The sequence below is a fragment of the Erythranthe guttata genome, chromosome 5, assembly GCF_056151865.1.
Source record: "Erythranthe guttata isolate IM_541 chromosome 5, IM_541, whole genome shotgun sequence".
In the NCBI taxonomy this organism is placed as follows: Eukaryota; Viridiplantae; Streptophyta; class Magnoliopsida; order Lamiales; family Phrymaceae; genus Erythranthe; species Erythranthe guttata.
In genome coordinates this window covers 7,591,074-7,616,256 of record NC_142537.1, presented here as the reverse complement: position 1 = coordinate 7,616,256, position 25,183 = coordinate 7,591,074, and the positions used below count along the sequence as shown (strand labels likewise).

Here is a 25,183-nt window from a genome sequence, read left to right as displayed (position 1 = left end):
TAATAATATTACTGTCTGTTATTGTAATATAACTGTAAACACAATAATATTATTGTGGCTGACGGTAATATTACTGTTGTTATAGTAATATTGCTGTCAACCACATCAATATTATTATTATTTCACGGAGTAACATAATAATATTACTATTGTTATAGTAATATTACTGTCACTCACAGTAATATTAATTCTTTTGGATTTTTATTATGTTTACATTTGTTAAACGGTCAACATAGTAATATTACTCTATTACACAATAATAATGAGTTTTTGTTGTGTTAATATTACTGTGCTAGAGATTAATATAGCAATATTACTGTGTCAAACTGTAGTTTAGTTATTTTTACTGTGTTTAACAGTAATATAGTTAATATTACTGTCAATGACAACAATATTGTTGTTTAAACGAAAAAAAAATGTTACAGAAAAAAGAAGAAAAAATCGAAAAAGTCAACGCCGAAGACCGGCGAAAAAATCCGGAAGAAGAAAAAAAAACAAAAAACATTGAAAAGTCAACGCCGGAGACTGGCGGCAAAAAAAAAATTGAAATTTTTTTTTTGAAAAAAAATAATTTTGGGTCAAAATTGAATAATTTGTAAAATATGAGGTCAAATTGAAGTTAAATTAAGTTAATGATGAAATTGGAGCATATTAAAGTATGAGGAGCTATTTTAGTCTTTTACAAAAAATTGGACCATGTGTGACTTATTGGTAAAGGAGTTTTTTGTCTGGATCTCTTTATGAATAAATACCCATTGATGGACTTATTTGTAACCCCTATTTAGTATATTGAAGATCAAGTTGATGCACATTACCTTTAACATGATAACTTCGTAGGTGTGTGCATGCATTTAATAAACAAGAATTATTTAATAAACAAGAATTAATCCTTGTTTTGCGCCCACACGTTTAATCGCAACTCCTTTACACTTTCCCAACACTCTTTCATAAGCTAATGAGTTGGCCGTACTTTCGTCACTTCCACCAAGTCTACACTCTTCATAAACTTTCTTCAATTCAGCCTAAACAACTTAAGTGCACAAGTTAAACCCAAATTTCGGCGGCATAACGACTAAAATACAAACATACAAAAAAAAATACCCATATCAATATACAATAACCAACATATAAAAAAAAATACATAAATCCATATATATCAACTACTAATTCAACATATCAACATATCAATGTACAATCAAGTAATAGATCGGAACTACACCATAGATACATAAGTTTTGAAATAAATTCCAACTTAACATTCAACAATAAGAGCAAACATGGATGATTGAGATACTAAAATTGAAGTATTAAAAATATTGTGCTTACAGAAATAGCAAGTTGGTCGGGAGTAGCTGTCCTAGTAAACGGTTGATCCATATCATCTCTTCACTAGTGGATGACCCCATTGCTTGTAATGAATCAATGCCCATATAGGCTTTCTTATATTTATCAACCACTGTAGGAGTTTTACTAAATTTGTTAAATTGTAATAATAAATTACAAAGTAATTAGACATTTTAAATCTTAAAGAAATAAAACTCATAGTTACAATCACTTACATATCACTACAAGAAATATTGGTTTTAGTGACAATTTTGTATGGCCGCTAAAAGTTAGAAAATGGTAGCTAAAACTTCTAGCGACCAAATTAAGCTTGGTCACCGGTGATCACAACAGGGTAGCTACTAAAAGTACTCAGTGACAAGAAAATTAATTGGACGCTAAAAGATGAGATTTAGCGGCGAACTAATAATGGTCACTAAAAATATAACTATTAACGACCAATTTTTGACTCGCTAATGTAAATTTTATGGTGGCAATATTATTAATATAGTTGCTATAGCAACATATATAGTGGCCATATAATTTTGGTCGCTAAATGATAGATACGTATAGTGACCATATTTTATTGTTGCTATAGGATATATATGTTGCCATCAAATTTTTTGGTTGCTACATAGTATACATATAGTGACGGTATCTATTGGTTGATAAATAATATATCTCTTGATTGCTAAAATATATACATATAGTTACCATATTATTGGTTGCAATAGTTTTTACATGGTTTCTCAACAATTGCATTAATTTACTGAGCAATTCAGACCCATAAAAAAAATTAAAATAAAACTAAAGATTGCAAATTTACATATTATCAATCAAATGTAAGTATTATAATTTGTCTCTATCATACTTAATACAATAATAAATCAATCATTCCAAATAATAAGAAAGATTGCTATAATTATTTCATATTAAATTCCACTTCATAAATTGTTAAGCGACAACAAATATGACTCCACAATAACGTTCTTTCACTTCATCAAACAGTCCAAACCTGAAAGGGAAAAAAAGAATTATTCAATTAGAAGATAAGAAATCATATGATAGAATCAATTTCAATCATTTGTCACTTAGTAGCACTCATAATGCAATAATGTATCTGGGCTCTTGCAGAAATAGCTACTTACCTCATCCAATTCATGTGTTTAATGTGATACATTGTCTGAGAATTATTAGTTAGGATGAAAATTGTAATTCATTTGTTCTACTTTACATAATAATTGAGGAAGCTTAAAAAACAATACGAAATAAATTATTGGAATAAGTGTTGAATCAAGATGAGAACTTATTTGAATAGTTCGTGGAAGAAGATACGAACCGTCAAGAGGATTCCGAATAGATCATTATTTTCAACAATTCAAGAATCAAAGTAACATATATGACATTTAAGTGATCAAGAGGTGCATTCTATTTTTCCAATAAATAATAGTAAGGAAATAGAGATCCTCACCTGAAGTCCAATGCCAGTACTATAAAAACACCTTACTCTCGAGTCATGCTCAAGTCTTGAATGAGAGCTTTAGTATGCTCGATAACTATAAAAATATTTATCACTTCATAAGATTCTAAATGCTAATATAACCGTATTATTCCACTATATCACATAGTCAATTTTTTGAAACATTTATTAAGAATTTCTTGAAACATTTATTAAGAATATATTGCTGCCACAACTTATTCGAACAATCGTTACGATCACCGTACTTATCCGAATAACCTAACAGATATATCGAATTAAAGCTAACGTATGTATCTACAAGTTCACTGAGACCCTGAGCCCAAATTATCAACCTAACACAGCAATAACTGCCCCGGAAGATGATTACATGAAACTGCCAGGTTTTAAAACAAATGCATCTGCTGGCACTGTTTATTTGAAAAATCATAACAATTTATTGAGTTATCCAAATTGTTCAAATAATACACTAAGTTGAACCTGACAATGTAATCTACAAGTTCTCAGAAGACACACTGCCCAAATTATTAGCTCAACATAGCAAAAACAGCCCCGTAAGATGGATATTCAAAACTGCCCTGTTTTGACAGATTCAGGGTCGTATGATTCTGACCTCGAAAAAGGCTATACAACGTGCTCGAATTAGAAATAATGTAACACTTACTTATAACACTCGCGGTTCTCTCCGAGTTTTGAGAAGAAATGATTCCCAAATTCGCAATCCAAACCCTCCGAGAGCCGTAGACGGCGTCGACTGCTTTAACGGAGATGAATTGTGTTTCCTTTATTTTCTTGCTTGAACGAGGGCAACAATGGTGAACAGTCAGAAAACAACTCAATTTGCAGAAAATAAAGAAAAAAAATCAAAAATCAAAAATCAAAAATCAAAGCATAAAATAGATAATTTGCGGCACATACAAATTAAAAACCCTAATCTCCCCAATTTTGTGTTTGCCGTTTCAATTGTGACAGAGAGGAGAACGCACACTCACCGGAAAATACACAAATGCGGAGTCTTGCCGGAAGAAAATGACGAATTCGCCGGTGAATAAGAAAATGGCTCTGTACTGAGAGAGAGAGAGAGAGAATTAGGGCGGGCGGAGAGAGAGAGAGAGAGAGAGAGAGAGAGAGAGAGTTGAGTGTATTTTAGGGCCGGTAATTTTTTTTGAAATTATTTTTGACGAGAGTACAAGTATTCTAATGCACAAGGCACAATTCCTTAAAACACATAAAAATCAAATAATATATTAATTAGGGTAAATAGCATTAAACCACCTAAACTTTTTACGTTTTTGCGGATCACCACCTGAACAATTTTTTTTTGCACGAGTTCACCCGTACTTAATAAATTGTGCCACTTTGCCCATTTTTGCCCGTTTTCAGGTCAAAATGACCGGTTCTCAAGCCATGTGCGTTGCACATGACAAATCCAAGGCTATTGACGTCTTTTCCATTTTAAAAATGGAATAAATATATTTTTTTGGAAATGGAATAAAAGTAAAATAGAATAATTAAAAAAAAAAGAATCTTCATCTTGTTCATCGTCTTGTTCCCAGCAGACGGAGGCCTGAATTTTGAGAACCCATGGCCCGAAAACTTCGAACAAACCACCTACATAAGTACTTTCCCGCCTTTGCAATTCCAAGGAAGACCGCTGCTGCCGCACCAATCTCACCATCCACCGCCCACCGGTGCACACCTCCGCCGCGGCATGGGACGGTCTCAATTGTGAGAAGATCATCTAATCCTCCATTCGTTGGAAGAAGATCTAGTTGATTCGGAGGAAGAAATCAAGAGAAAATAGTGTTCATATAACCCAATTTCTGTAAATACGGATTTCTGAATCTGCTTCCTGGTGATTGCTTCGACATTTCGGATTTCTGAGATGGGTTTTGTCCGGAAAAAAGATTATGCATCCTGATTATATTACATCCTGGAAAAGACAGCATCAAATTACAACCAGTAACAGAAATTATGAACTGCATGAGTAACCACATTTGCATACATATAGACATTTGAAATAGAACAAATATAACACCCAGTGATATAGGTTTGTAGTGATCCCGCAACAAATCGGTTAACAATTAGCATTTCAAAACAAATCTAGATTCAAGTTTCAACATTCAAGTTCTAAATAGCGAGACCCAGTCTACATCACACAAACCCGACCTAAATCGAACATGAACACACTAAATTCGGCCTGAACTGTGCCTAAATCACGAAAAAAACAACGCTACCCAGTCGAAATCGCAAGCAATTCACATCAAATCGAGCTTGAATCACCCCAAAATTGCGATAGTCGTATGTATTGAACAAAATCGTGATTCGGTAAGTAATGTTCAAATAATTGTGGGATTTTTCTTGAAGAAATTGAAAAATATGAAACAGGGCAAAAAAAAAAAACCTAAATCGAGAGAAAATAGTTTATTTATTCTATTTAACATTTATTCCATTTTTAAAATGGAAAAGACGTTAATAGCCTTGGATTTATCAAGTGCAACGCACATGTCTTGAGAACCGGTCATTTTGACCTGAAAACGGGCAAAAATGGGCAAAGTGGCACAATTTATTAAGTACGGGTGAACTCTTGCAAAAAAAAATTGTTCAGGTGGTGATCCGCAAAAACTTAAAAAGTTTAGGTGGTTTAATGCTATTTACCCTATTAATTAATGTAAATTAATGTACAAGCGGATAAAGAACAACGTACAAGTAATTAATGAAAATAATCACAGCATAATCTTGCACCAACTTATAAGTTATAAGAACAACCCATTCACATAATCCTTTATTGTTTCTCCCTTATTATCTCGTTCAATTCTTGCGATTTTTCCATTGTTAAACGTTCTGAACTTCTGGTAATACTTTGGCTCATTGTCTTGCTACTCAGTAATATCAGGCGAGAATTGGTAGAGAGAGAGAATGTAAGCGAGAGATTGAACAGAGTAATGATTTGGGATGAAAGAAACGCGTGTAACGAAAGAATGAGAATTCGTTGTGTTTTTCCATTATTTGCATTTTCACCCTCCATCTTTCTTTTCATTCTTTTCATTTCTTGATTTGTTTAAAAATTAAATTACTGACCAAATCGATTAAAATTTCATAAGTAGTTTCATAACAACCAAATTAAAGTGGTTAGTAGCAACTCAATTAGATGGTCGTTAATAATTAAATTAAAGACTTGTAGCAACCGTAAAAAAAATTGATGTTAAATTGGTCACTATTGACACTAAGCTATAGTGACCATAAAAATTGTCGCTACAAACTTTAACTTTAGTTGCTATAAGATGTCAAACTATTAGTGACCACTTATAGCCACCAAATGTTCGCCGGTCGCAAAAGGATTTAGCCCTACCGACTTTTGCTACCAAATTACTTTTGGTCGCTGAGAATTTGATACTAGTTCGACCCCAATGATGGTCTTTTGCAGCAGCCTTTCGTGAATCCTTACGTTTACTAAATTTGGACTGTGAACATAGAGCACATTAATAGACTACGTACTATATATACGAATATCCTGAGTTAATATTAAAAGTACAATTTACCTTCCATTTACCTCCAAGATTAGACATATAATGAAATTGCTCACATATCACCACTGATCCTTGATGAAAACTAATAAACTAACATATTTACAAAATTCTATATTAAGCTAATAACTCGGCAAAAATATTGATGCAATTTCTTAGATAACTAATAGGAAGATCAAAATCCATGTACTGTGTTTGAGATTGAAATCAATGAAAATTAAAGACACATGCCAAGGTATAAGTGATTATGCCTTCCAGATTGTTCAAAATATTGTTTTTTTAGAATATTAGACTCACATCACATTCACAACCATATACTGATACAATCATCTTCAATCAAATAAAAATCAAACAACAACAAACCCAATTCACTTAATGGATATATTTACTGGAAAAGAATGGAGAAAAGCACTATCGTATATATTGTGGAGAGATATATGTGGACGTATTCATTTTCGACACAAGAATTTCTGAATTGGGAAGATATGCGACGTTACTATCGAAATCGTCGCAAACTTATGCTTAATAAAATAAAATTTTTATCTTCTCCCTACGACGATTATCTAGTTTTGTCGCAATCATGTCAAAAAATTATTTTATGGAGCAACTTGCGGCGTATTTCTAGTTTCGTCGCAATTATTTAATTTTATAAATGTTGAAATATTTTTTATTGCGCCGTTTTGATTATTATCGTCGCAACTGATGTATGTATTTTTTTTGTTATTAATTGTTACGACGATTTTTAATTTTCGTCGTTCAATTGCGACGATTACGGAGAATCGTCGCATATGTTTGAAGTTAAATTGGATCTTAAACTGATTGCGACGTTTTTGGTACAATAACGTCGCAATACTGCGACGAAACTTGAATCGTCGCTAATAAAATCGTCGCCAGAGTGCAGTTTTGGCCTAGCGGCAACTAGTGGCATGTAATATTTGAAATTCATATAAATCGAAAGTCAAAAAGCTCAATTCTTAAGGAATATTTGAGTAGTTATCAAAAAAGAATATCGAAGATAACCGATCCGTTGGATTGTCTTGATTTTTTGATGTTGTATCTATAAGACATAAAAGTCTATACTATGAATGATGGAGACCAAATTTTGTGGTGTGAATACTGAACCATTCGTAAATAATAAGGGTTATTTTTGTTAGGAAAATGTCAAACAAACTATATCAGATTGTTTTGGAAAATTGCATCGTTGGATATTGTGAACGGTGGGAGTTTCTAAACTCTAGATTTGAATTGTGTACACATTATCACATTTTAATAAGAACTTTCTTGATTTTACTATCTTGAGAAGTTTCTTATTGTGTGTTCTATTGAAACGAAATGAGCACAATACGTATAAAAAAAAAATCACATTGGTGATTAAAAAACAGTCTTTACAAATAAGCCCATCAATGGGTACTTATTCATAAAGAGATCCAGACAATAAATTCATTTACAAAAAAATCCACACATGGTCCAAATTTTTGTAAAAGACTAAAATAGTCCCTCATACTTTAATATGCTCAAATTTCATCATTTAATTTAATTTAACCTCAATGGGACCCCAAGTTTCATAAATTATTCAATTTTGACCCAAAACACATTCTTATGGACAATTTTGTCTGTCACCGCCGTTGACTTTTTTTTTTTTTTTTTTCTGCCATCGGTTTCCAGCGTTGACTTGTTCGGTTTTTTTTTTCTTTTTTCTTTCTTTCTGTAACATCTGTTTTTTTCGTTTAAACATCAATATTGCTGTGATTGACAGTAATATTAACTATATTACAGTTAAACACAGTAAAATTAACTATACTACAGTTTAACACAGTAATATATCTCATTGACTAAAAAAAGATGAAATGAGTGCCTACAAGACAGAATTCATTACATTCAACGCTTTCTTATAGGGTTATTGTCAACGACAGTACAATTACGTTAATGTAGTGTCATTGATAGTATAATTACGTTAATTTACTGTTAGTGACAACACAATTACGGTCAACATTTAGCGGCGGACGTAAAAAAAAAAAAGTCAACGCCGGAATCCGGCGGCGGAAAAAAAAGACCCGAAAAAAAAAATTGAATAGTCAACGCCGGAATCCGCCAGCAAACAACTTTTTTTTGAAAAAAAAAAGGTTTTGAAAAAAGTCAAAATTGATTAAATTGGGGTTACAATTAAGAATTGTGTATAAAGGGTTGGGGGTAATTTTTTCATATACATGAATGTTTCCTTTATTTATAATAAATATTAAAGGGATGAGCTTATTGGTGAAAGAGATATAGCCCCTAAATCTAGAATAATAAAGATGCTTGGTTAGGGATATATGCACAAAAACCCCTTACAAATATTGTACTACTTATGAAGAAAGTATTTGTTACTTTTGTTGGTGACTGCACTCAAATTATTATGCAACTTCGTTAAGTAACAAGTAAGTAGCCGATTAAGGTTCCAGCATGTGCGAATTCCTCTACCCGCGCCGTCCTCCGCCCATTCCACCAAAAAACCCTAGATTTACCTCCCATCGTTACCACACCGCCGCCCCACCAAACTACTCAAACAATCCTTAACAAAAATAAAATAAATAATTCATAAAAAAACACAAATTAGCATTTCAATGTCAAAAAAAAAAATACAGGAACAATTCCAAGTATTTGTCAACCATTACTGGACACTCCATAACAATTTCTGAACACATTCAAAAAACCAACCCTTAAAAAATTATAAAATTAAAAAAAATAAAAAATAAAAAAACCTCATCAACATCAACAACAACAGTGATTTCTCCTGTCCCATCCCCGTAGCCGTCAACCACTGCGTCCTAGACGACGAGCACCATGTCATCATCTTTAGCGTTGTCGGTGGAGACCACCGCCGCCAAATACAGATCTATCACCACCCTTCACCCGACGGCGGGATGCAGCGGCAAACGTTCTTCCACCACCACCGGTCGCCTTCAAACATTCTTCCAGAGTCACCGTCTGATCTCCTTCTCTGACGAGGCATTGCTTTTCCTTCGAATTTCAGTTGAGAAGAGAATATGAGAAAAAGAGAAGAGAGAAACGGGAAATGAAATGGGTTAGGGTTCTGAAACGTGAAAATGGGATTCAATATCAATGACGGTTGTTTGGAAATTAGTAAAATAGCATTTATGTAGAATATTAGCTAAGGGGATTTTCTCTAATTGTTTTTTGGAGAGGGCTTTTCCTTAACTACATTTCCTAGGGGGGGGGGGGGGGTTCTTGCTAACTTTACCTTCTAATATATGAGTTAGAAAATGAACCTCAGACAATTAATGAAGTATTGTCCACTTGGAGGTTAATTATCTTTATGACAAAGAAAAAAATTAGTGAAAACTCGTATATTATGAACTTAAATAAGTTCTAAAGCCGATTGAAATCATCAATATAAGACTATAAAAAATAATGGTGAACAATGGCTCAACTAAGATATTCTTGAAGATATTGTGGTTTAATGAACTACATGTTGATTGACTCATTAAGCAAGTCAAGTAAATAGGTAATCCTTTAAGTAATAAGTGTATCCTCAAAATAAATGCGTATAACTCGATGCACTGTAGAATTCGAGTTTGGAATGTTAAAGAATCCTTCATTGGATTATGTTAAAGAAAAATGTTGGATAACTCTATAATTTTCTAAAGGATAGTATGTGATGGACTTCATTGGTGCTTGAAAATGATTGTAGCAGTCAGTAAGCTATACAAATAGTACAAAATAATATTTAAAATGGTAAAGTCTTGATCGTAGACATAACACCATTTGCCAATTGATCTCTAATGGAATTATAAACTTTGACTTTCCAAAGTCAAGAGATAATTTGGCCGATCCTTTGACGAAAGAAATCGATCGAGATCAAATGTGCAAGTTAGTGATGGGAATGGTCTAAAAACCCACAACTAAACAAAAATCCATGATGGCAACCCATCCTTGTAGATTGGAGATCCCATGATCTTGGTTCAATGGGACAACTAAGTTGTGGAAATTCAAACCGAGTACTTGAAAATAAGTCCTACCATTCCCTAAAATTCAACTGTTACCTATCGGATGTGGTGAGGTTAGGTCTAGTGACTATTAATGATTCCTATGACCTTTTAAGGTAGAATACGGCACGGTATTTTTTATGGCAGATCACCTATATAAGTGTGAAGTATAGCGTCGCTTCAATGAAACACTTATGAATCCAAGAATTGGTCCAAGGCCAAAATGGACACAACGTGAGAACAAAAGACGTTAGATATGTTATTGTGTACGTGTTGTTGTCTTTGTTTACACAAAAGTTGATCAGTTCAAGACATCGCGTTAGCAACAAGTAAATCCAACTGCATTTTACTAAAGAAGGTTCAAAGCCGAAAGCTACCTCTCCCGATGCAATAACAAATTGGTTGGACTTTGAATGTTCCTACATGCATAAATTTCATTCATGTGGGGGATTGTTGGAAATTTTGAAATTGGAGTCAAATTTTGTTGAATATTCAAGTGGTTTAATTTCGATTTTCAAAATTAATTATTGATGAATGATAAATTAATGAATCATTTAAAATATTTAAATATGGAAAATAATAAAGTGAAATGTCACCATTGAAAAAGATGGAGGTATATTTAAGCACCTATTAAATGGAGTAGGTGTTTAATTAATGAGAAAATGTGATATACATTTTCATGAAATTTAGAGGTGTGACTTGTGATCATAACCTTTCAAAATCTATAAATAGATTCTAAAATCCACCATTTGAATCTTTCATTTTTCACATAGAATTCAATACATTAATTGAATTCATTTCTCATCAAAGCATATCATTGTATATTGTTGCAACCATCAAGTTCATTTCTTCGTGTCTTATAAAGTCATAAACGTCGTTTTGTTCGGCGTGTTTCAATAATTGTTGTGCTACTTTGTTGGAACTGAAATAGTCATTGTATCTTGCAGACAATTGTCGTAAATCGAAAACACTGCATGTTACAAATTTGTCTTAAGGAGAAAGAACCGAGTTCTTGACTCGACTATTTTTTTTGGTGTCAAACTTCTGTCCAAATTTTATTATTTCCCATTTGGAAATACACACAACCTAATTACATGTTTATTTTTTAATTGTATGGAATCCATGGGAAGAGAAGGGAAATGCAATGGCTGATATCGGAGATAGAGGCTATATAGAAAGATGCGTAAGAAGAAATTTACCCTCTATGACAATACATCCCAAATTAATTAAAGAAACAAAACCTGATTTGATTTAATGGTCTTTTTATCAAATATCAACTAGTGTTTATTACTTTTGCTGAGTTGGTTTCTTAACTCTTTCATTTTCACCCTATACATACATGTAATATTATGTTCCCACATATGCATAGTGCACTTGTGATTGACAATATTCTTTCATTGAGGATTTGGTTTGTTAATTAATTAGTTAGTTATTTTATTAATTTTTTTCTATGTATTTCATTTGGTTTAAAACCTTTAAAAATATTTATATAATTTAAAATGTTTATATATATATATTTTATGAAAAGTAAAAACTATATTCTAAACTAAGAAGGAGGGCTTGGTTTAAAAGTTACCAAAAATAGGCTACTTCAAAAGTGTAGTCAATAATTTTTTTTGTTCCACAATTTATTAAGTTCAAAAATAAATATTTGAGAATAGTAAAATTTCCACTTTTAATTTCTCCAACTTCTTTGCCCCGTTGCCTTGGTTTCGTTTTGGACCTTGATGTTCCTCGAATTCTTGAACTACTTAAAAAACACATAAAATAAACAAGAGCATAAAACAAAATAAAAACTAAACAAAAAGCAGAAAATACGAAAATATAAGAAGATTCACATGCAAATATAATGCTCAAAGTTAGCTCAATTGTTCGTCTGTATGAACACGTATTAGTGCACTTGATTAGCACTAACAATGGGTTAAATTCGACCTTAAAACTTTTGTATGTTAGACTTTTCACCTCTTTCAACCCCAATTGTTATCTATATTAGTATTTTACCCCGTGCGTTGCACGAATGAATATTAAAAAGGAACGCAAAATACAAGTAGATAAAAAGAAAATTATTTTTGATAAAAGTCATGTTCAAAACCAATATAATAAAAAATATCAAAATGTAAAAAATACACTAACTGCAATCATATATATATATATATATATATATATATATATATATATATATATATATATATATATATATATATATATATATATATATATATATATTACTTTAGAAATATAAATTTTAATACACTTACACATTTATATACTAACATAAAAAATGATTTTCTATTCCTTGTGGCGTTGTAATAATTTTAACAATCGACGCTAATTCTACAAAAGAAAACGGTTAACATGTATTAAGATGATGATAGTTTGGATAAAATTAGGAAGACAAAGTTAACATATTTTAAATGCAAATATCATAACAGTGAATGAAATAACAAAGAAATAAAGGATGTTGAACATAACCAAATTAATAATTAAAACTCTTATTTGTAGTTATGATAGTAAAAAGGTGAACAAAATGTTGGATTTATTAAAATTATTCAACACAATTGATGAATACCTTTTTAAAAATATATTTTTAAACAATTGAAATGGTCTTAGGTAATGCAAACCAACTAAGATATTCAATTTTAGATTTCACTAAAAAAAATATGTTTATAACAAATAATTCAATGTATTTAACTTAAATAATTAATGGGTGTGTGATGCTGCTATAAATTGATCACATTAAATAGTTGAGGTAGAAGGAGTTGGGAGTGTAAAGTGGATCACTGCTCACGTGCTAGATGGTCCTGAGACATCTGCGAACAGAGAACACGTGAACTAGGTTGGGGATTGATCCGACGGAAACCCCTCTGACGCTCAAGTCAGACGTGCGGATAGTAGAAATAATTGAGAGGATACGAATTGTAGAATTGTTCAGATAATAGGGCGTACCTTTAACAAATGAATTAAATCGTTATTTATATCTTGTCGATTGGTCTGAAGTTAATTTGTTGGGCCCTAACTTTATTTGAAGGTGATTGGGCTTTTCGTTATAATGTTCTTCAAAATTGGGTTCGTGGCCCAGTAGATAGAGAAATCGTAAGCTTATTGGGCTGGCCCAATTAGGCATATCATTAGCCCCCACTCTTGAGTTGATGTGGGAGCCAAGTCGAAAAGGGTACCGGATCGTGTCGAGAGTAGATAGTTGTTGTAGTGTTCTGTTAATCGTATGTGTGGCGTGGAGAAATAATAATTTGTGTTTATCCGTTGGAGAGCGCGCGCGACTTGGTGAGGCGCGTTCGAGAGCGCGCGCGATTTGGTGGAGCGCGTTGAAATTCGCGCGTGATTCGATGGAACGCATTGAAATTTGCGCGTGATTTGATGTGGAGACGGAGCTGACGTACGGATTGGACAGCCATGGAAGCCGCGCGATTGAATGGAGGGAAGGAGACTGACGAGTCGGGGAATCGAGTCGCGCGACTGCCATGTGAGAGGGGAGCCGCGCGGCTGGAAGCCGCGCGAATATTCTGTGAGGAGGAGCCGTGCACGGAGCCCGAGGCGAGAAGAGAGAAATGGGCGCTATTGAGTGTAGATTTTACGCTCAATACGTTTACTTTACGTGGATCTTTTATTTAGATTTAATTATATTTGTGCTTTAATTGATTGATTTTGTATTTTATAGGTGAAAAACGAGAATTAGGTGTCCATGAAGGAAAAAAAAAAAATCAAAAAGAAAGGAAAAAGTTGCAAATAGGGAAATAAATCAAATTGGAAGAAGGAATCTCGCCACAGCTTTGGCAGTGTCCACCATATCGAGCGTATCTCTCTCATACGAACTCCAAATCAGCTGATTGTGAGGGCAATGGAAAGCTAATTTCAAGGGCTACAGTTCTTATTCACGCAACATTCCAAAATTCGGACTCCAACATGGCGAAAATCGAAGAACAACTCCTGATGGGGGAAAGTGGCGGAAATTGATTCCTATTAGGTTTCCACTACTTCCTTATAAAAAAAGCCTATAAAAGCAACAAGTCTCTACACCATACGCGCGAAATTTTACACCAAAAAACGCGAAGAATGAAGATCAACGAAGACTCAAGCATAGTATTTCTTATTTATTTTATTTATTCTATTTTGTTTATCATAAGAATTACGAGTAGGTAAGTTTTTAATCTAGGATTTTGTTGGAACCCTATGTGGTGATTCAAACCTATTTTTCTAATATCTTGCAAGTTTAAATTCCATGATTATTTCTTCTATTTGATCTTATTTAGCGCATGAACCTAGCTAATTTATGTTGCTATATGTTATTGTTAGAATTGATTGACAGGTCATTTTAATAATTAGAACAGGGATAGAAGAGCCTTCGAGTAGTTTTCACCGGATGAGTGTGTTAATTGCATGTATTATCGTAGACATATAGATAATACCTTAGGTAGCCGTTTACGAGACTTGTTATTTAATGCTTTATTCATAATTGGTTTGCATAGACATATGGTGAAGCGGTTATAAATTATAGACTCATAATACACGCGACAACGAGTTATGAGTGATTGAGTGTCTCGGGTTAATAATCGGGAATCGTAACTTGCATGATAGAGGTTTAATTGGGTATTGAATTATCGCATAGGGGGAAGATAAAATCCTAGATCCGTTTTTATTGATATTTTCTCGTGTTTATTTGCTTTTATAATTAGTTTAATTATTTAGTAGATTAAATTTGTCAACCTTGCGTAGGCTGGATAAAAATTATAATTGTTAGAATTTGGTACTTAGGATTAGATAATTTGAGTATTCCCTGTGGGATCAACATCCGACTCTTACGAGTCCACTATTACTACTTGTTTGCGATACGTGCACTTGCGTGTTACGTATTTAGCTCAACAGGCGCTGCAAAGAGCTTGAGACGCGCGACGCGCCTTGGTGCAGCTGACGCGCAACGCGCGTTTGGGGCTGACTCCGACGCGTGTGGGCACGTGGGTAGGGCTGTTTCGGGCGTTTTTGGGGGCCAACAACGTGCTGCTTCTTGGAGTGATAATTTGGTATCGAATGTTAATATTTGTAATACTATCAATGAGATTGGTACCATTAGGCGACGTCTTAGGTCCCAATTTGTAGATTTTGGGAGTGAGTGAAGAATCACTTAAGTCGAGTTCGTCCAATGAGTTTGAGGAACTGAGCAAGCTGTCCCTTCGTGGGAGTTGTCTTGCCGTGGGATAGCGATGTTGGACGAGTTATCTTCTCGTGGGGGTTGTTTCGCCTTCGTGACGCGGGTGGGATGGATGAGGACATCATCCGATGGACGGAGCCGAGCACGAGGCTGTCCTTTTTTTTTTTTTGTGAAGGGCACGTGGGCCGAAGGGCTCGAAATTGTAGGTTCTTCATTTTGTCTTCACATGTGGAGTAAATGGGTTTTCCAATTACTATTTCATTTGATATTTATATTGTATGACATTGTCATTGGTTTGACGCGTTCCTTGTATGTGTTTACATTTAGCATTTTGCGTGATGTACTTGATGAGGGTATCAGTCTCTCAATATTTTTTGATGGTGATCGTGCCCCTTGTTAGACCTCATGGGTCGTAAGTATGTTAGGACCGTGGTCACGTTTTAAATGTAGGACCCTATGAAAACAGGTAGAGAAGTTTATGAAATCAAGCTGGCCAGGCTATATAGATTATCATAACATCTCTAAGTGTTCCCATGGTTAATGTTGATTTGAGCTGATAATTATGTAGTGAAATAGCATTAACACGGAGAGTAAGGGAAATAACTTGCTATATTCACGGCTTGAATATGTGAAGGTTACAAGCCTACTTGTGGTGAAGGTAAATAAACAAGTAGGGAGCAAATCGCTCGAAATAACTAAACTTGTACCAAGTAGATGATGTAGTTGTTTCGTCCAATTGATGTAGAGAGGTGAGGGGATCATCCTTAAGGTAGAATAGCTCCCCAGTTTAGGATGATTTGATCACTAACAATGTTATGGACTCGAGAGACTCCAAGTGTTATTGACATCATTGGAAGTCTAGGGACGTAGAAGGAGATTTTCAATGAGATGGCGACGATTGTCGTCGGCCATCTCGTCGTCGGGTGTTGAAGTGATCTTCATCTCTTTTTCTCTTGGGAGGAGCGAGGGTAGAAGCTTCTTAGATGTGCACATGTTTCGCAGCGCGACTTAATAACTCTTCCAGAGTGGCTAGAGTCTTCCTGCAATAGATTCCTTAGATTGCTTCAAGTTTTGTTGAATGATTCCAGAGAGCATGATTCCTCCCAATTTAGGAACTTCGTGAGCTGCCTCTACAGATCGTTGAATGTAGTTGCGGAGGGTTTCTCCCTCACTCTGGGTAATAGTGAATAGGTACGCGGGGGTCTTAGCGTATTCTTTGTTGATAGCAAAATGGTGGGTGAAGCGGTCCGTCAGTTGGGAGAGAGCTTCAATTGACCCAGTGGGCAAGGAGTTGAACTAGCTCAATGCTCGTTCGGAGAGCATTGTGCGAAACATCTTGCACATTGCCTTATCAATTGGGACATATAGATCTGCCATGGCGTAGAACTTTTCAAGGTGCTCCTGTGGGTCACTAGTTCCATTGAACTACGGTAGACTCGAGATCTTTACCTGTTGGGGTAGTATCTCATTAATTATTGCGACAGTGAAGGGACTTTGCCTTATTGGAGGTATTGCCCTTCCACCAATAGGTTAACCTATGTGGGGAAGGTGATTCGAGCGAGATATCCGACTGTTAATTTCATCATCTCCACCTTTGTGGGGTGGAGCTCGTTGGCAGAGGCGTTGCCTCTTAGAGGTGAACGTGGGTCTTGTCACCCAGTTCGTGCATCATAGCGATGAGTACATTGTTGCATCCGAGACCTAGGATTTGAGGTGGATGCGGTATCCTGTGGCGGTGGAGGTTGTTGTGCCATGGGTGGAGCTGGGGGAAAGTTGACTCCCGTTGTAACAATGTATTGTGCCACTGCTTCACTAGCAACATGAGCTGAAGCTTCCGTAATCATGTATTGGAGGGCCTCTTCGATTATCTGAACCGTTCGAGGAGCGGGGAGTGGTGGATCCTGCGGGGGATTTATTAGGACATCACGAGGTAGATCTTGATTACGAGAAGGAAGGGGCAAGCCAGAGCCTCCGCGAGGTGGGAGGTTGTGTTAGCATTGTCACGTTCTCTCCGAGTAGATGACTCAGGGATATCATGCTCTACGTGATCTTGTACGCATTCCCACAGACGACGCCATTATGATGATGCTATAAATTGATCAACTTAAGTAGTTGAGGTAGAAGGAGCTGGGAGAGCAAAGTGGATCACTGCTCACGTGCTAGATGGTCCTGAGATACCTGCAAACAAAGAACACGTGAACTATGCCAGGAGTTGATCTGGAGGAAACCCCTCCGACGCTCAAGTCAGACGTGCGGATAGTAAAAATAGTTGAGAGAATACGAATTGTAGAATTGTTCAGATAATAGGGCATACCTTTGATAAATGAATTAAATCGTTATTTATTCCTTGTCGATTGGGCTTAGATTAATTTATTGGGCCCAAACCTTATTTGAATGTGATTGAGTTTTTCGTAATAGTGTTCTTCAAAATCGGATTCGTGGCCCAATAGATAGAGAAATTGTAAGCTTATTGATCTGGCCTAATAAAGCTTATTAGTGTGAGGTGTATATGGAATCACAGTATAGTTGTGTATTAGGAGAGCTCTTGGAGCTCTACAATTTTCCAAAATACGCCTAAGAAATTCCATTACTTAGAAGGTTATAAGAAAAACTAATTCAAGTTGTACATCGTTACAAATGCATATATGAATAAATCTGTATATATCACCTGAAAAATAATTATAAAAAAAATGAATATTTCACTTGCGGAATTTCAAGGATATGCATATCTTCACATGAAAACCATAGAGAAAGGAGACAAATTGAATATCCAGACAATGATACAACCTTAATAACTAAATAAAATAGAGTTGAATTTCAAATATCTTGATACAAACATATGCATAATTTGGTTTAACACATAAAGACAATGGATAAAGATACTTATCTGCATAATGGCCAAATCGTGCTAGAAATTAGAAAGCCAAAGAGCAGAAGGATCTTTGTCCTAGCAACTTCACTATGTTCCGGTGACGAATCGACCTTTGGTCCTGTTGCCAAGGCTCTTTATTGAGGCAACGTAGAAAATACGGAGTGGAACTCCGAAACTTCAGCCATTTAGAATTGACTTATTTTATTAAAAAAAAAAAAAAAAGAATAAAGAGAAAACGATGCTACGGATTCATGTTTTCGAATCTATGCAGAGGAATGGAAAAAAAATTGTGGATTTTTTTCAGGGTAGGTGATACGATTTATTATATAATATATTATTTAATCCATTGTTTAGTTAATAGTTTATTATTAATTAATTAGATTAGTATATTTATAATATATATATTGCCGTGAGTTAGGGTTAGGAGAAATATTAAGTATTTTATTAGTTTAGGTAATTATCTTTTCTAGTTAGATTAGGATTCTAGGGTTTTATTCTCTTTAAATAGTCGTATTGTGCTAGGGTTTTATAAGAAAGAGAGAAATAATAAAGAAAAATTTTCTTACGTTCAGTAAAGAAATCTTATGATACTCGAGAGATCGCATCAATTGGTATCAGAGCGAAGTTGCGATTAACACCAACGCTTCGTTAGCAAGGCAGCGATTACATCAAAGCTACGCTGGAGCAAAGTTGAGATCACATCAAAACTTTGTGAAAATCACGATGTCAGAAACAAGACGGTTAGAGCGATTGGAGAAATCCGTAGAGAAATTACGCATTAATTTTCAGAAATTGCTCGAACAAAGTCAAGGACGACGTCAACGCCATCACAAAAGCCGAAGGGACCGCTGCCGAAGGGACCGCTGCCCGTCACCGCCACGGCCATCTCCACCACCGCCACTGCCAAGCCTATCGTCGGAGGGAGAGGAAGAAGACGATGACTTTTTCGAAGAGCCCCAATTTTTTGTGAGTTCGCCGAAAGAAGAATTATTGGATTCAGTTGAAGTAATTTGGGATGAAGACGAGAAACCAACCAAGGAGGAGAACGAAGAATCACTCGTCTTAACTGAGGTAATTTGGGACGAAGATGAGGAATTAACCAAAGATGAGAATGAAGAACTACAATGGATATTGAGAGATTTCCACGGTGTTCAAAAGAAAGGAGACGAAGAACCGATGGTCAGTTTGGAGGAGACGAAATCTGAAAAGACGATTAAAAAAGTTTATCTATCGGAAAAAAAATTGAGAATTTTCGCAAAAGTAGCCTTTGGAATCTCTCGGGGTCAGCAAGAGCCATGTGTTAAAGAGCTTGGTCGTTCATCGTGTTTTTCGGAGTCAATCGGGAAGCAAGTCGATGAGATCAAACATAGATGGAAACAAAAAAAAGAGAGACGATTATTGGGCAGAACCTTGAGGACAAGGTTCATTTCAAGAGGGGTGGTTTGATACGATTTATTATATAATATATTATTTAATCCATTGTTTAGTTAATAGTTTATTATTAATTAATTAGATTAGTATATTTATAATATATATATTGCCGTGAGTTAGGGTTAGGAGAAATATTAAGTATTTTATTAGTTTAGGTAATTATCTTTTCTAGTTAGATTAGGATTCTAGGGTTTTATTCTCTTTAAATAGTCGTATTGTGCTAGGGTTTTATTATGAAGAAAAATAATAAACAAGAGTTTTCTTACGTTCAGTAAAGAAATCTTATGATACTCGAGAGATCGCATCAGTAGGATGATGAACAAAAGGAAAATATGGATATCCGCAAGGGTAAGATTATTATTATTTTTTTTTTGAGTAAAATGCAAGGGTACAATTATGAACATGGGAAAATATAAAGGGAAAAAAACAGTTATTTTCAACGTGGGTAGTGCTCTTCCATCAATTTATATGGCATTCGTTATGGTCTTTACGGATTATCAGTTAACACTACGAGCAACTCCAATGGGGGAATCAAATGGAGTATTAAATGATAAAACTTTCATTTTGATTCCTAAAACTCAAAATTTCTTCTCCAACGGAAGCATCAAATGGGTAGTTTTTTTGATACTTCATCTCCTAGAGGTGCAAAAATGCACCCAAAAAAACCAAGTATCAAATATTCCTAGAAATTAGGAACTGCAATTTCAACAGGGAAAGAATAAATGTTCTAACAAATTCTTATGGAATAGGGACCAAATATATCTATTAATTTATGTTTATTACATTTTTTAAAATAAAATAATTTATTTCATTCCTATGGGTTGGAGCATATAAGTTTTTTCGAAGTACCAAAGTATTATTTCAAGCATCAATTAAGGGTTTAGATGTTTCATTCTAATACCTACCATTGGAGTTGCTTTAATTGTGTATCACTTTTTACATAATGGCCATTATATTAGTGGGCGGTTTTTTTTTTTTTTTTTTTTTTTTTTTTTTGTAATCATATGGGTCTATGGGATTTGTTCGACCCTACACCCGGTGATAAACACCGGGTGGGTCTTCTGCTGCCACGTATCCTTTTTTTTGTATTTTATAATATATTCCCCGCTAGAGTTTACCTGTAGGGCTTTTAGAAAAATAAAAAAAGGACACGTGGCAACAGAAGACTCACCCGGTGTTTTTCACCGGGTGTAGGATCGAAGGAGCCGGTCTATGGGGAGGAGAAAAATAACATGACTCAAGAAGATGATGATCGTGCGTAAAGAAATCGCTAAATATTTATAAAAGATAGAACTTCAAAGATAAATGGATGAAAGAGTCCCTAAGGTTGCAAATATTTTACAAAATTGCTTCTACGGCTTCGGGGCAAATCTTTCTTTTATATATAAAGATATTTAACTTTGCCGCGAATTCGTTTAATCTGTAATTGTTCTTTTTTTTCAAAAGTTGCCCTTAAAGCCCTCAATTATCTTCCCCACATTCGTAACTTCGTTCAACCCACTTGAACACATGAATCACTTGTTAAGGCTTATTAATGCTACAAAATATGCTACTTTATTTTGGGGCAACTTGATCAAATGTTTTTTTTTTTCTTCTAGTGCGAATTGTTGTAATTCAGTCCCCCTTTTGTGAAATTAGGAATTTGGGCAAGATGGTCTAGGGTTGAATGCGGGGCGTGAACTTTTGACAAAATTATCAACAAATTGAATTTGGAGCCAAAATAGAAGTTAGAGGTAAGAATGGAAGTTGAAATGTGTAACACGTCCAAAATGTGTACATGTTTAAAATTTTATTCATCATAACCAAGAAAGTTGACGGAATGGCAAACAGAAAAAAGGTAGAATAGTTACATGTTTAAAATATCGTGGCCAAAATTGTTCGAGAACTAAAATCATTTTAGGTGCTAATTAAGTTCCATAAAATGTAGGGAAAATTAGCAACTCCCATTTAGGAAATATGATTGAGAGAAACCTTTCCCAAAATAATTAGAGAAAACCTCTTTTATGTACATTTTCAGCGAAATGAATTGTAAATAATTCGTAAGCTACCCTTATTTAATTTAATAACTTAATTCCCAATCCTACCCATTTCTCTCCCCTCTCTCCTCATTTCCCTCACCCAAGCAATCAAATCCCGATTATCTCTCTTCCTGCACATATCCATCAGCCTCCAAACTTTGACTTCTCACCAGAAAACATCAATTTCGTGTTTACATCGATTCTCTTCTCCAATGGAACCAGGTTATGTTTTTACACTGAAGTAGATTGGATTTTTATTTGTTGTCGATTTGGTTTTTAAATTATTTTGGGTGTGCAGAAAATAAATATCACGGCAGTGGAAGAGGAAAGCGAGGTGATGGAAAGACACGTGGAGGACTCGCTAGCTATTATAAACCCCGTTCACAATTTGTACTTATCTCGTTGTGGAAGAAAAATGGTTTGTTTTGGGTTCAAGGTTTGTGTGTGGGATGGAATGAGATGAAGTTGCAAGGATTATGGGATATGGGATGGTGTGGTGTTGCGACGGCATGGTGAGGCAGATCTAGGGTTTTTTGGTTGATCTGGCGGAGGACAGTGCGTGTTGAGAAATTTGCGCAGGTTGGAACCTTAATCGACTACGTACATGTTCAATAGTCGATTAAGCTAATCAACTATGCTCTAATAGTCGATTAAGGTTAATCGATTCTATTTTTTTTTTTTTTGGATTTTTTGTTTACTGATGAATTGTAATGTTTGTATATTTTTTGCTTTTTTTTTTAAATATAGTTGATTTTGCATTTGTTTGTAGTTGTGATTTGTTATTTTTAGTAGTCAGTTCCTTAATTGACTATGCTTCATCATAGTCGATTAATATACTTCATCGACTCTAATTTCTAATTTTTTTTTTTTGGATTTTTTGTTTATGGATTCCAATTGTATAAATCAATTATAATGCTTGTAAGTTTTTTATTTTTGTAAAATATAGTTGAGTTTGCATTTTTTTGTAGTTGTGATTTGTTATTTTTAGTAGTCGGTTCCTTAATCAACTATAATTCATCATAGTAGATTAATATGCTTCATAGTCGATTAATATACCTGATAGAGAAAAAAGTGAAAAAAGAACGAAAAATAAAATAAAAAATTAAAAAAATTAAAGAAAAAGTGAAAAAAAAAGGAGGGGAAACGCTGATGGGTGGGGACGGATAGTGTTGATGAGGTCGCAAAAAAGAGACATAATTGGAAAAATAAATAACTGAAATTAGGAGTCAATGTTTCTCAAATAGTGCAAAATAATTTGGGCATGGCCTTATTAAAAAAATATTGAAGGGTTATATCAAATAACCCCTAAAATGTATAATAATAAAGTTATTTATTATATAAATCCTAAATATTAATAAATTTTCTAAATTCTTGCCCATCAAACTATTACATATAACTTTTTGCTGAATTAGTTATTCTTAGTTGGTATTATTGTATTAAGCAACAGAAGATGTCCCTTTTTATTCGATATATTTTTCTTTCATTTTTAACACTCAGTTCTTGATTTCACATTTCTTTTTTCATTTTAGTAAAGAATAAATGAAAACAATGAAATTAAGTACATGTCAACGGTTAATAATCACTCGATGTATTTCACCAGGTATAACATCAAACAAATCGTGGAAATAAATCATCAAAAAGCAATAAAGCATGTCACAATTTTCCAAATTTAAAGGAAATTAAATGTATTTAATTATTTACTAATATATTTATATCATACCACTTATAACATGCTCTAAATATATCAACTTTATTGAGAGGAAAAATATTCTAAATGTATCAAAATTAATGATTTTCTAATTACACGGTGAAGGCCTAATGTGTTTACAATAAAATTTAGCGCTAAATACAATTTGCACACCTAAAATATAGCCTATATAACACTTACCTCCTTAAAGTAACATTTGTAACACTTACCCCTCAACATCAATTGTTTTGTATTTTAAATTTAAAACCTAATAATAATACTAATATATTTCCACTTTCATTTGATGGAATAATTGAAAAATGATTTAAATACTTCATCAAAAATATTAATTGAAACTCAATGGAAAGAATTTAAAATTTGATATTTCTTTGGTAGAATAAATAACATAACAGTCTAACAATTATTGAATTATGTAAAATCTAAAATTAATAAAAAAAAATTATTGGAATAAAAACATTATTGAATAATAATGCATGAAAAAATATATTTTTAAGAAATTATTGAACTAAAATAAACTAAAATACTTAAGATTATTATTATTATTTATGTATTGTTTTCTTAAAATTTATGGATATGAATATATCCGATTAATTGGTCCAATAATAAGTGAATGTTATTTATTAAATATGTACCCAAAGCAAGACAATATTTTTAAATTTTAAAATATTGCATTTTCTAATAGATATTTTTAATGATATAATTTAATTATTCTTTTTAGTTATTCCTTTCAATAAAAGAGAAAATATTAAGGTATGAAAATTTATTAAATGCAAATTAAATGGTGCTTGAGAGGGTAAGTGTCACAAATGATACTGTAAGGGGTAAGTGTTACATAAGTATGCTTTAGGGGTGTAAAGTGTATTTAACTCTAAAATTTATGTAAACACCTCATTGTTCAGCTCTTTTGTGAAACTTTATTGTAAATTCTACCCCTCTCCACAGTTAAATATCTCTATTGTTTACATTTTATTGTTCTTCCTATAATATTTTATTGTTTACATCCAATACAATATATCTGTATTCCATCTTAACTTAGTATGTATTTAATTTGTGTCCGGAATAAAATAGTGTTTTGTACGACAGACTTGGACCCCAGTCCCACATAATTACAATGCATTCCCCATGCGATTTTTTTATGTCAGATAAGATAAATAGTCTAGACTACTAGAAAATTGAGTTTTTGTGACGGTATTTTAAAGTCGTTGCTATAGGATACCTTGTATCAAAAGGTGAAATCATTCGCCCTCAGGGCCCCCATCCCTTGGCCCGACAAGGATTGACGGAGGAATGTAAATCATGGTAACTCAACGGTCCGTTAAGGTAGCGGACCCGGACCTGGTGCCCACAAGGAACCAATCTCATTGGAGTTGAAATTCCCACACTGCGGCTGCCAGGATTCGATCCTAGGACCTTGCACCAACTTACCACCTCCGGAACTAGGGATGGCAGCGGAGCGGGTACCCTCGAAAAAGTGCAATATCAGAACCATTACCATTTAATATAGCTCAAACCATGACCATACCAAACCCATTTAAAAAGTTCATGGAAAAACCAGAACCATCACCGCGAATATCCGGGTACCCACGGGTACCCATTTACCATTTAAATTACGGTAATAAAAAATAATTTTTGGTCCGATAACGTTTAAGTAAGTCAAGATGAAGAAAAAAAGAAAAG

At 34.0% G+C, this 25,183-nt stretch overlaps 1 long non-coding RNA gene across 1 annotated transcript; it reads right to left on the bottom strand.

The window, feature by feature from the left end:
- Nucleotides 1-2,183: 2,183 nt before the first annotated feature.
- On the bottom strand, nucleotides 2,184-3,949 carry LOC148770544 (uncharacterized). The gene is made up of 4 exons (XR_016031402.1): nucleotides 3,793-3,949; nucleotides 3,465-3,595; nucleotides 2,795-2,879; nucleotides 2,184-2,338 (listed from the first exon to the last, which is right to left on the bottom strand). It is a non-coding gene; the product is annotated as an uncharacterized LOC148770544 (long non-coding RNA).
- Between the last annotated feature and the right edge of the window lie 21,234 nt (nucleotides 3,950-25,183).